General features: G+C 38.8%; 1 protein-coding gene across 1 annotated transcript in view; it reads right to left on the reverse strand.

Annotated features, from left to right (window-relative positions):
* The window catches only part of PDSS2 (decaprenyl diphosphate synthase subunit 2), a gene marked incomplete at both ends in the record, with an annotated part of 268,075 nt that overhangs the window by 29,101 nt on the left and 226,082 nt on the right, over nucleotides 1–12,892 (reverse strand). The gene's annotated exons all lie outside the window — the stretch shown is intronic.

The following is a 12,892-nucleotide window of genomic DNA, read 5'->3' on the forward strand; positions in this document are numbered from 1 at the left end:
CATAAAATGACAGCACGATTACCGTGGCCATTACCACCTGAACAGGCTGTAACTGTTGATATGTTGCTCACCTGAATGTCCTTTTTATTTTATCACAACAAACATTCCAGTCCTTTGAAATCATTTCACCCTTGACTGCTTTAGCTTGTACATAAAAGTATCATTTATTTTATAAAACAAAATACTATAAATATTTAGATCTTGGGCTTCCCTGGTGGCGCAGTGGTTGAGAGTCCGCCTGCCGATGCAGGGGACACGGGTTCGTGCCCCGATCCCGGAAGATCCCACATGCCGCGGAGCGGCTGGGCCCGCGAGCCATGGCCGCGGAGCCTGTGTGTCCGGAGCCTGTGCTCCGCAACGGGAGAGGCCACAGCAGTGAGAGGCCCGCGTACAGCAAAAAAAAAAAAAAAATATTTAGATCTTTATAGGTATATAATATGTATTTCCAGCTGCTATGTGAGTTAGTATCTATGTATGCCAGACGCAAGCCTGAAAGTACACACTCTGAAATAATAATTTTTTCACAAAAAGCTTTTAGAGTTTACAAAATACAGCAAATTAGAAACAAATGTAAATGATTTAATCCCCTACATAAGTAATATTTCTCATTGAACATGACCAAATTCTATTTCTTTTTGTAAAAAAGTTAATTTGGGAGGGGCTATAGTTTCTATTTCATCTGATGGTGCTCATTCACTCAGTAATTGTCCATTGTGCACCTACTATGTGTTAGGTATTGCTCAGGCACTGGAGACACAGCCAGGAACAGAACAAATAAAAATCTTCCTCTGGGGGTTGCAGAGTCTTGTTTTCACATACAACCTCCCTCTAGAACTTAAGCTCCATGAGAGTATGGACATTTTCTCTCCTGATCATAACAGTATTCCATGTCTAGATCAGTGCTTGTAGATAGTAGATGGCCAATATCTGGTGAATGAATGAATAAATGGATAAATGCTTTTTCTAGATTTCAAATGTACTCCAGCAAGCCTCAGGTGGTAAGTAGGCCCTGCTACGGAGGGAAACAGGTAGCCTAAGCTCTTAACTATGACCACTCTAAGAGGCACTGTGACCTCCTAGGAAATGGATATGCTGGGAGCCAGAAAATATGGTTTCTAGTCCATAATAGGTTAATACCTCAAGTAATTTTAAATTTTTACGTGGGTCTTCATTTTCTTATCTGTAAAGTAAGAGTACTAGGTCAGAAAAGGCATCCCCAAATGCTGGGCTGGCTGTATCAGGATCACCTGGGTAGCCTATTAAAAATGCAGATCCTTAATACTCTAGCCCTGAATTCTGAGTTATCTGAGGATCACTGGTGTGGACTATGTCTAACATCCTTTTCAATTTATGCTCTGTATGCATCAGTGTTAATTTCAAAGAGAACAACTATATAAACTCCGTAAGTCTCAAGGAGAATGGAGTGCTGTAACTTTACCCTCTTTTTCTGACATCTACCACTTGCCATGTATATTTCTAGCAGAGCAAGATATTAAAATAACTTCCTCACTGGGGCCCAAAATAGGCTGATATAAAATAAATGCAGACTGTATTTCAATAGCCGGCAGTCCTGAACCTCTTCCTGCCACAATGTTCATCTCCAGAAACCACTGTAAATTCTGCCACACACGGCGATTCCCTGAGGGCTTCATTACTTGGGTCTTTAAAAGGGATTCACTCATCTTTTGCCTCCTGTAGGTGTGCTTCTTGTCAATCCAGGTCATAAGAAAAGAAAGTAATTTTTCCCAGTCTTTAGCAGTTCACAGAGAATGTGTGGTTTGAACCTTGTTTTATCTTAAAAAAATGTGAAAATAGACAAGCTAGTGTGCCAGTGCTCATGACATTGAAGGCCTCCTGACATCTACAGTGAGCGCTGTAAAACAATATTCTACACCAAAGCAAACAAAGCCAGTGCTCTGATTGAGAGGATGCACAGAGGGATTAATTCCAAAGGTTTATATACCAGTCTCCGCAGACCAAAGGCAGATAGATTCTCTGTTGGTAAGTAATGGATGTATAATGTGGTCTTTTACTTTAAGAAACAAATGCTTTTTTATAAGTCAGGTAACAAAGAAGGATTGGATGACATAAATGAACTGCTTCCAATTTCTAACTACGGTTATCTGGACTTGAAAACTGGATATGGAAAAACCTTTTTCTAAAAGCAGAAAACTAATATTCCACAGCAGGGAGTGTAGAAATTGCTAGAGACTGATCATCTCTTCTTATCATGTTATTCTTCCCCAATGCTACCAGCTATATTTTAGAATAACAATTTAAAAAATAAGATTCTCTTCTTCAACCTTCAAGAAAAACTATCTTTCCTTCCAATTTTTTAGTTGAAAGAACATAATGAACACCCATTTGCCCTCCGACTAGATTAATTAGTTGCTAATATTTTGTCATCTTTGCTTTCTCTCTAGATGATCATTTGCTGACTATATGAGAGTAAATTATAGACATAATGATATTTCATCCCTAAATATGTCAGCATTTATTTCCTAAGAACAACGGTGTTCTCCTACATAACTACAAACCCATGACCACATCCAACAAGTTTAACATTTACTATAGTATTTAAGATAATGTTATTCAAAATTTCCGGTCCAACCAATAGCGTCCTTTAGAGTTATGTTTATCCCAATCCAAGATCAAATTAAAAATAACACATTCCCTTTGGATGTCACGGCTTTTTAATCTCTTCTAATCTACAACATTCTCCACACCCCCACCTTTTCTTTTATAATATGGCATTTTTAAAAAGAATCCATGTCAGTTGCCCCGCAGAATGTCCCTTCTCCTGGACTTGTCTAATTGTTTTCACATGATTAGATTCAGGTTAAAATATTTTTGAAAAGACTCCTACATAGATGATGCTGTACACTTCTCCATTACATCAGGAGTCATACAATATCAGTTGTCTCATTACTGGTGAGACTAAGTTTGTTCACTTCCTCCCTTTGTCTTCAATAAGTACTCTGTAGGGTGCTTTGAGTCCCTGTGAATATTCAGTTCTCTACTAACCATTCATCTAATTGTTTTAACCAATTATCCACGAATGACTCTTGTTTGAGTAAAACATTATATTGGTGGCTACAAAAATAATGATATTTAAAAAAAATAATGATTTTTAAAGGTCTGCCTTGGTACTGGAAGAAATATCATCAATTCCTTTAGAGAAAACAGGTCTTGCTGAAAACAAACTCTCTTTGCATTTGCACTGGTGTTAAGAGGTGGAGTTTAGTATATATATGTAAGATTTGTTGGTGGACAGAGGAAGGGAGAAAGGACACATCCCAGAATTGTTTGGGTATAGTGTATGAGGATTTTAAAAGGGTACAAATCAGATATCTACTAGATCTGCTAGCCCCCAAGTTGAAGTAGCCAGCTAGCTGAGTTTGGTTTGGGAGGAGAAGCAATCCTTGCTGGGCTCTCCAGTTACGGAGCTGGAAAGGTGTCAGAATATAAAGGAACAGGGCAAGCCTTTTCTTTGCTATCTTGACCATTCTTACCTACTAATAAGAGAGCACAGAAGGCATCTGCAAGGAAGTGAACACCCTTCAGAACTTGGGTACCTGATTTTACCATCTCCTTCACCGGGGAAAGCTAAGTTTTGGAGGCAAATTTCAATCTCCATGGAATTAACTTTCTCATATTCTCTTCCTTTGGTTTGATGTGAGAAGAGGAAGAAACAGATGCAGAAGGCTATGGTAACCCATTAAAAAAAGGGGAGGGGGCTTTTATTATTTACATGATAAATCTCTCTCTGTTCAGAAGTCCTGTTATCACTTTTCTTTTTTTTTTGAATTTTATTTTTTTGTACAGCAGGTTCTTATTAGTTATCTATTTTATACATATTAGTGTATATATGTCAGTCTCAATCTCCCAATTCATCCCACCACCACCACCCTCCCCCGCCACTTTCCCCCCTTGGTGTCCATACATTTGTTCTCTACATCTGTGTCTCTATTTCTGCCCTGCAAACCAGTTCATCTGTACCATTTTTCTAGGTTCCACATATATGTGTTAATATATGATATTTGTATTTCTCTTTCTAAACTTACTTCACTCTGTATGACAGTCTCTAGATCCATCCATGTCTCTACAAATGACCCAATTTTGTTCCTTTTTATGGCTGAGTAATATTCCATTGTATATACGTATCACATCTTCTTTATCCATTCGTCTATTGATGGGCATTTGGGTTGCTTCCATGACTTGGCTATTGTAAATAGTGCTGCAATGAACATTGGGGTGCATGTGTCTTTTTGAATTGTGGTTTTCTCTGGGTACATGCCCAGTAGTGGGGATTGCTGGGTCATATGGTAATTCTATTTTTAGTTTTTTAAGGAATCTCCATACTGTTCTCCATAGTGGCTGTATTAATTTACATTCCCACCAACAGTGCAAGAGGGTTCCCTTTTCTCCACACCCTCTCCAGCATTTGTTGTTTGTAGATTTTCTGATGATGCCCATTTTAACTGGTGTGAGGTGATACCTCATTGTAGTTTTGATTTGCATTTCTCTAATAATTAGTGATGTTGAGCAGCTTTTCATGTGTTTCTTGGCCATCTGTATGTCTTCTTTGGAGAAATGTCTATTTAGGTCTTCTGCCCATTTTTGGATTGGGTTGTTTGTTTTTTTGATATTGAGCTGCATGAGCTGTTTATATATTTTGGAGATTAATCCCTTGTCCATTGATTCATCTGCAAATATTTTCTCCCATTCTGAGGGTTGTCTTTTCATCTTGTTTATAGTTTCCTTTGCTTTGCAAAAGATTTTAAGCTTCATTAGGTCCCATTTGTTTATTTTCATTTCCATTACTCTAGGAGGTGGATCAAAAAAGATCTTGCTGTGATATATGTCAAAGAGTGTTCTTCCTATGTTTTCCTCTAAGAGTTTTATAGTTGTCTGGTCTTACATTTAGGTCTCTAATTCATTTTGAGTTTATTTTTGTGTATGGTGTTAGGGAGTGTTCTAATTTCATTCTTTTTTTTTTTTTTTTTGCGGTACACGGGCCTCTCACTGCTGTGGCCTCTCCCGCTGTGGAGCACAGGCTCCGGACGCGCAGGCTCAGCGGCCATGGCTCATGGGCCCAGCCGCTCCGCGGCATGTGGGATCCTCCCGGACCGGGGCACGAACCCGTGTCCCCTGCATCGGCAGGTGGACTCTCAACCACTGCACCACCAGGGAAGCCCAATTTCATTCTTTTACATGTAGCTGTCCAGTTTTCCCAGTACCACTTATTAAACAGGCTGTCTCTTCTCCATTGTATATTCTTGCCTCCTTTATCAAAAATAAGGTGACCAAAGGTGCGTGGGTTTATCTCTGGGCCTTCTATCCTGTTCCATTGATGTATATTTCTGTTTTTGTGCCAGTACCATATTGTCTTGATTACTGTAGCTTTGTAGTATAGTCTGAAGTCAGGGAGTCTGATTCCTCCAGCCCCGTTTTTTTCCCTCAAGCAGAAGTCTTGTTATTGCTTATAATCCATTTTCCTTACTATGCACTCTTGGAATCCGGAAGAGATGTGAAATATAAAATTACAGTTTGACTAAGAAAAAAAAACCTACCCAGATCTCGGAAAGCCACGAGCAAGGAAATGAGGCTGACAGGAGAACTGAGCTGTTTCCTCCTGTGGCCAGGTCCCAAGGTGATGTCCACCAACCCTGACGGTGTAACTCAAGCCACCATGTCAAAAACCAAACTTATACCAATGTTCCCACTTCATTTTCCTGTTTTTATTTATGGCACAATTCTTTCTGTTATCCAAGTTCAAAATCCTTGTTTTGGCCTCTGATCACCCCTCCCCAGTAGACATCTGCCAGGTTCTCCCTATCATATCAGTTTTCAGGTCCTATATATTTTCTCTCTGAAGGGAATTTTATACCTAACCTCCTTACCTTCCCATTCTCATGGCCAATACTCTGATTAGGACTTTCCCCCTGCACTTATCAACAGATTCCCCACAACCTCCTGACTGATCTCCTTTTCTATAGTATCTCCTTGTTCTTCTGATTCTATATAACGTAGTTAGATATACCCCTCTAAAACACATTTCAAACCTTGACAATACTTGGCTCAGAAACTTCAATTTCTGCTCCATGACTTCTGAATCAAGTTCATTTTCTAAAGACAAACATCCCAAAATCCTTTTTTTTTTGATTGAGGTAAAATTCACATAACATAAATGTAAATTTATGTTACTCAGTGACATCTAATACATTCACAATGCTGTGCAACCATCACCACTATCTAGTTCCAGAACATTTTTGTCACGTTGTAACATGTATCAATACTTCATTCCTTTTTATGGCTGGATAATAATCCATTGCATGGATATACCATATTTTGTTTATCCATTCATCATTTGATGGACACTGGGTCATTTCCACTTTTTGGCTTTTGTAAATATTGCTATACATGTTTTTGTTTGAACCAAAGTCTTTAAGTATAGTCATTATGTACTATTTTGGCAATTCTTCATCTATCCCTATACTGCTCCATATTTTTCACCTTCCATCCAAATTATAATACTGCTTTTTTCTTTGAACACACTGCATGCTTGCCCATCTGCAGCCCTTTTTCATGGTTTCTGTTGTGTAGGAAGCCCTTATTCCCATCTTTGTTGTCAAGATCTTCTTCAAGGACTATCTCAGATATCACTTACTTCACAAACCCTTTCTTGACTTTTCCAACTGGATTCAAACTCTTTTTCCTCTGAGCTGCCCCACTGGCATCAATTACAGTATTCCTTATATTTGTGTGCTTCTCTTAACAAGGCCAAGACAACCGTCAGGCAATTTACTGCTGTATCTCCTACAGTCAAGCACTTTGTTTCCTTAAGTGCTCATAAAACCTTAAGAAATATTTTAACTTAGGAGATATTTAGAGCCATTTTTTGTCTTTGTGGTCTCATATAGAGTCCTTTCAAATGCCCACACTCTACACCCTCTATGGTAGAGGATGTTGTCAGTATTATTCCTTTTGATACAACTGAAATAACTTAAATAATTAGAAAAGTATCATGTGGCATTAATGAGGACTCTCTGAATGTGCACTTTCTCTTTTGTTTAAGAATATATATGTGTTATATTCATGCACATCAGCCTTGCCTAGCAATTTTTGTTTCACTCTTTGAATAAGAAGTAAAAGTAGGATATCTAGGAACAACTGAGTTATAGTTTAGCACTGGTAATATGTAGTTCACTTAAGGTATTTTATGGATGGTTATGACAGTGTCAGAATGTCACAAGCCTAAGTGACATTTCAATACTTTCAGAAATAGCCAAGAAAAAAATAATCATAATTCTTATTTCTTCAGGTGACTTACAATGGCAGCAGAAAACTAGAAGGATCATTAAAAATAAAGTTTGCTGACCTGCAATAGCCCCTGGACTCCCTGAGAGAGTCAGAGCTCTGTGGTTCTCTGAAGGATTCTACCTTCTTTTATTAGGAATCAAAATGATAGCTGAGTAATGACTTCACCTCCCTAGGGTGAATCACCCATTCACTATCAGTATTTTTAACCTGATCATTATTTTTCAGCAGCTACAAATTTAAATTTAAAATTAAGGTAGGAAGGGATCTGTAGAATTTAGTATGGAGACATTGCTTAACAAATATTTTTCATCTGTTTCTGGTCTCGCCTGGTGCTGTAAACTGCCTCTTACGAAAGTGCATAGTGTGTGTACACCTGAGGGTGCGATGCAAGAGAGCTGTCCGATCTTAAGATTTGGGGAGGATGGGGAAGTTGGAGGGGGTAGCAGGGCCTGATATGAAAAATTCCAGAGGCGCTGTGCTTCTTGGCTTCGCAGTGATGTTGAATGGGCGCTAAGGGTATGTGATCCCCTCTTCCCTTCCTTTCTGGTCATTAATTCTCACTCTCCCTAAGCAGGAAATCAAAAGGGTAGATGGGACACAAACCTGTCTATAATTTTACATGTGATAATAACAAATCATAGTTGTCTTCCGTCATTGAGAGCAAGACTTTTCTATTTCTAAGTGTCAAAGACAGTATTTAGCTTCTAATAAAGATATTTTCTTATAATGCATCTCTTGCCTAAGAGATTATTTAAAGAAATTTCTTAGATTTATTTGAGAGCTGAAAGGGACCTTAGAAAGGATCTAGTTCAATGCCATCATTTTGCAAAAAAAATAATAAAAAGGATGTTAAAGAATGTGACCAAGGTAAACAGATGCTAGCAGAGCCCAAACTGGAATCCAGGTCTTCCAAATCCTGGTCCTCTATGGACCATTTCTGCTATACCAACTTGATTCTTTCTATTTAACAAAACAGGTTGCCACCAGTTTTGTCCCCCAAAGACCACACCACACACACTTTCTGACAAATACTAATTAGGTGACTATTCCAAGTAAGTTACTATACAGGACTATTGGTAATTCAAAGGTAAATTCACTATGATCCTTAAGGATCTTACAATAAAATTCAAAACCTGGGAGAAGAAAGGTTTACAAAAATGCAGAGGAGAAAAATATCACAGAAAGTTGGAAAGAGAGCACTAGAACTAATTTCAGGATTAATAAGCAGTCTCCTTGAGATTCAGGATAGAAAGTCCCTCTCAAGTGTTATGCAAATTGTATTCCCTAACTCTGACTAGGCGGTGTTCACAGAACAAGATCATTATTATAGAGAGCTTTATATAAACATGAATAAAATTTAGAAAATTAAAATAAACTCAAGTAAGGAGTCTTTAATCTGAAAAATGTTGCCCCCTGCATGACAGAAACTGATTTCTTAAATTTCTTATTTGCTTCAGACGAATTCACCTTCTCTTCTGTGACCCTGTTCATGACTCAGACATGTACATATAAGGAGAAGGGCCCAAAGTCCACGGAGCAAATCACAGCAGTCTGGTGGGGCCTTGAGAGGTGGGCAATAAACTGCCAGTTCTTCCTGAAGGATGAGGATTTAGAGATGATCACAGGGGACCTAGGTTGGAGGATGTAACCTTATCTGCTCATGGGTGTCATCTTGGCAGAGTTTACTGACCTCTGGACAAGATCTATTTAATTTACTGGAGATAATGCCTAAGGCATAGGCTATTTGGAAAGGATATCTCTTTGAACTGAAAATCAAATTGAAGATAATGATTTGGGAATATTTCACCAGTTGTTTAGGAAATCCTGGACTCTCATGTAGTCTATATTTACAACTTTGCATGCTTGCAAAGACACTAAGAGTTAAATATGTTCCTTTTCTGTGAAGCTTATTTAAAATTCATATCTATGCTGCTCATATATATACACACACACACACACACACACACACATATATATGTATATATATATATGTATATATGTGAATAGCCAACAGAGACTTGATAGCTTTCATTTAACATATTTAGCTGGTTCTTTTCAACCAAAATGTATATCAAAGGTTTAAATTATGTATAATATTTAAAGAGTCTAATAACAAAAGACTTCTAACAAAATATCCTAGCACTCTCCAGACTTTGTCTGTCTCATTTCCCTCTCTTTAGCTGTTTCTTCTGTTTATCTTCAAATACTGTTTTCTTGATTTTTAAATTTTAAGACATTATCTATTGATCCTATGATAAAAGGAATAATTACATTTCTTACATGACCAAAAACATTCCTTTCCCCTACGCTCTCCCCAGTGATATTATACTTTTTGGTTTAAATCAGTATTTGGTATTTACTTTTTTTTTTTTTTTTTTTTTTTGCGGTACACGGGCTTCTCACTGTTGTGGCCTCTCGTGTTGCAGAGCACAGGCTCTGGACGCGCAGGCTCAGTGGCCATGGCTCACGGGCCCAGCCGCTCTGTGGCATGTGGGATCTTCTCGGACCAGGGCACGAACCCGCGTCCCCTGCATCGGCAGACGGACTCTCAACCACTGCACCACCAGGGAAGCCCTGGTATTTACATTTTTATGCTATATAAATATTATCCTCTAAGCCATGTAAAGTATTGTGATTACATTTTGTTTCTTATACATTAAGAATTTATTCACTACAGCTAAGAACTGCCTCATTTCATATCATATGTTTAATGTGGCTGTTTAAAAACGTGGGCCCCAAATTCTTTGAAATTGTTCCCAGTGATAGGTGAGGTATACAGCCCCTCCCCTTGATTCTGGGTGGGCTTGTGACTATTTTGATAGGAGACCATGAAAATGGCGGGTGATTTCAGAGTCTGGTCATAAAAGAAGATGCAGCCTCTGCCTTGTTTGCTGGAAGGAACACTTGTGTTTGGAGTTCTGAGTTGGCAAGAAAGAAGTCTGACTACTCTGAGGCTGCCATGCTGTGAGGAAGCCAAGCCAAGTGGAGGAGCCATGTGTGAATACTCTGATTGTTTAGAAGCCTGGTTTTCTTGACAGTCCAGCCTAGGTGCCAGGTGTGAGTGGAGACTCCAAATGATCCCAGTCCCCAGCATCACTGAATCACCTCTAGCCTCTGGTTCTTTCCAGCTGAGGCCCCAGACATCATGGAGCAGTCATCCCTTCGGTGCATTGTCCAAATCCCTGACCCACAGAATCCATGAACATAATAAAATGGTTATTTTAAGCAGCTAAGTTTTGGGGTAATTTGTCATGCAGCAGTGGTAACTGGTACTCTTAGTTTTCTATGTTCCTGTTATTAATTTGTCCCTAAATTCTCAACATGGCCAAGTACATTAGGGGATCATCAGTTCCATTGTTTCCTTGGAGATATTACTTCTGGAGATCTCTGTCCTCTTGTCCCAGTCGAGCCTGGATGCAGAGCCATCAGCCTAGGACTTGCATGGGTGAGAGACAATGTAGCATGTTATTGTACTTACAGATGTGGGCCTTGTAGCCAGGCTGCCTGGGTTTGCATCCTGGCTCCACCACTTACCAGTGCTGTGTGACTGTGCTCAAGTTAATCTCTCTCTGCTTCAGGTTTCTCATTAGAACAGTGGCTGGCACAAAGTAAGTGCTCTTATTGTTGGCATTCTTGTTGTTGTTTATTATTCTTCCCTTCACATTGTCCTGGGAATTCCCATCATCTCACACCTATGTCTGATGCCCTAGTTCCTAAATTCCACATCTTTTTCTTTCTTGGTTATTCCCTTGATAGAATACATCACCAGCTCCCTAAAAAAAGATGCTTAGGAGGTAAGTTTTTTGAGACTTTATTTATGCTTTAATTGTCTTTAACATCACACTTGATAGTATTGACTGGCATAAAATTCTAAGTTGGAAACAATTTCTCTCTGAATGTTGAAGTTATTACTTCATTGTCTTGAAGCTTTCAGTGTCACTACTAAGACAATTCTGATTCTTGACCCTTTGTACGTAGGTTTTTCTTTCTGGAAGTATTAAGATCTCTTCTTTATCCCCATTGTTTCAAAATTTGATAATGATGTCACTTGGTGTGGGTCTTTTAAAATTCACAATTTAAAGGGTGCCATTTCAATTTGGAGACACCTTCAGGTCCTTCATTTCTTAGAATTTTTCTTTTCTTTTAATTCTTTATTAATTTTACACCTGCATTTTCATTAAGTCTCTTTCTGGGACTCATAATAGATATAAGATCTCTCAAATTGGTCCTCTAATTTTCTTATCTTTTCTATTTTCTATTGTCTTTTTAGTCAATTTTCTGGGAGATTCTTTTAATATCTTCTATTCTTCTTCTGATTTTTTTAAAAAATAAATTTATTGTATTTATTTATTTTTCGCTGTCTCGGGTCTTCATTGCTGCGCGAGGGCTTCCTCTAGTTGCGGTGAGCGGTGGGCTACTCTTTGTTGCGGTGCACGGGCTTCTCACTGTGGTGGCTTCTCTTGTTGTGGAGCACGGGCTCTAGGTGCGTGGACTTCAGTAGTTGTGGCACACGGGCTCTAGAGCACAGGCTCAGCAGTTGTGGCGCACAGGCTTTGTTGCTCTGCAGCATGTGTGATCTTCCTGGTCCAGGGTTCGAACCTGTGTTCCCTGCATTGGCAAGCGGATTCTTAACCACTGCACCACCAGGGAAGCCCCTTCTTCTGATTTTTTTAAAAATTCTGCTTTCATATTTTTATACTTTATAATTCTGATTTCTTATTCTTGAATTGTCCTTTTTTACATATCACCTGTTCTTATTTCATGGATTTAATATCTTATCTCACTGAATATATTGATTGTAGTATATTTGGAAATGTCTTTTTTCCCCCTTGCACTGCCTCTGTTTCCTCTAAGTTCCCTCCTTTTTTTTTTTTTTTTAATCAGTTTGATTTTGACTTGTTCTTTCACAGCAGAGGCTGCTCTCAAATGCCCAGTGGTCCTTTATTAGCTATTCTACTTCAGTTGGATATTCTGTGCCCTTGGATACTCTGAGGCTTGTCAACTGGTGGAACTCACTGTAAGGCGGCTGGCCAGGGTTACGGCATGTTTACTGAGGGAGCCCCAAAAGTCCACATCTGCAGGGCTTTTCCTCTGGGTTTGACAGTTTCCCCAGAAAGGAATCCTCTCATTTTCTACCTGGTGAATATAACAGATTTTAAGCTGGCTGTAAGTATTTTGAGATCTATTAGGGAGGAGTGGTTGGAGAGGGAAAATCTTATCTTTCCAAAAGCAGATATCTTAGGCTCTTTCTACTTGAAGTGTGCCATCTACCTCTGTCCGCCTCAGCTGTGCCTGCTTTCCCATGTCCAGTCTCAGATTAACCCAATCAATTAGAACCACCAAATTAAATAAATTCCATGAAGTTTTGGATAAAAAGGAAAGAACTTTTTGTACCTGGATTTTAAAAAACCCAAAAAAGTTTCTGGATTTAAGAAAAACCCAAAAAAGCTCCCTCTCATCTTCCATACCTTCCTTCCCCCACAAAAAAGTAGAAAATTCACCCAAGTCCCTTTACCCCTCCTACTTAACCATACTTTTTTTTTCCTTTGATAATGCCTCAGAACTTGAG

This window comes from Hyperoodon ampullatus (assembly GCF_949752795.1).
Source record: "Hyperoodon ampullatus genome assembly, chromosome: 12".
NCBI classification, from domain to species: Eukaryota; Metazoa; Chordata; class Mammalia; order Artiodactyla; family Ziphiidae; genus Hyperoodon; species Hyperoodon ampullatus.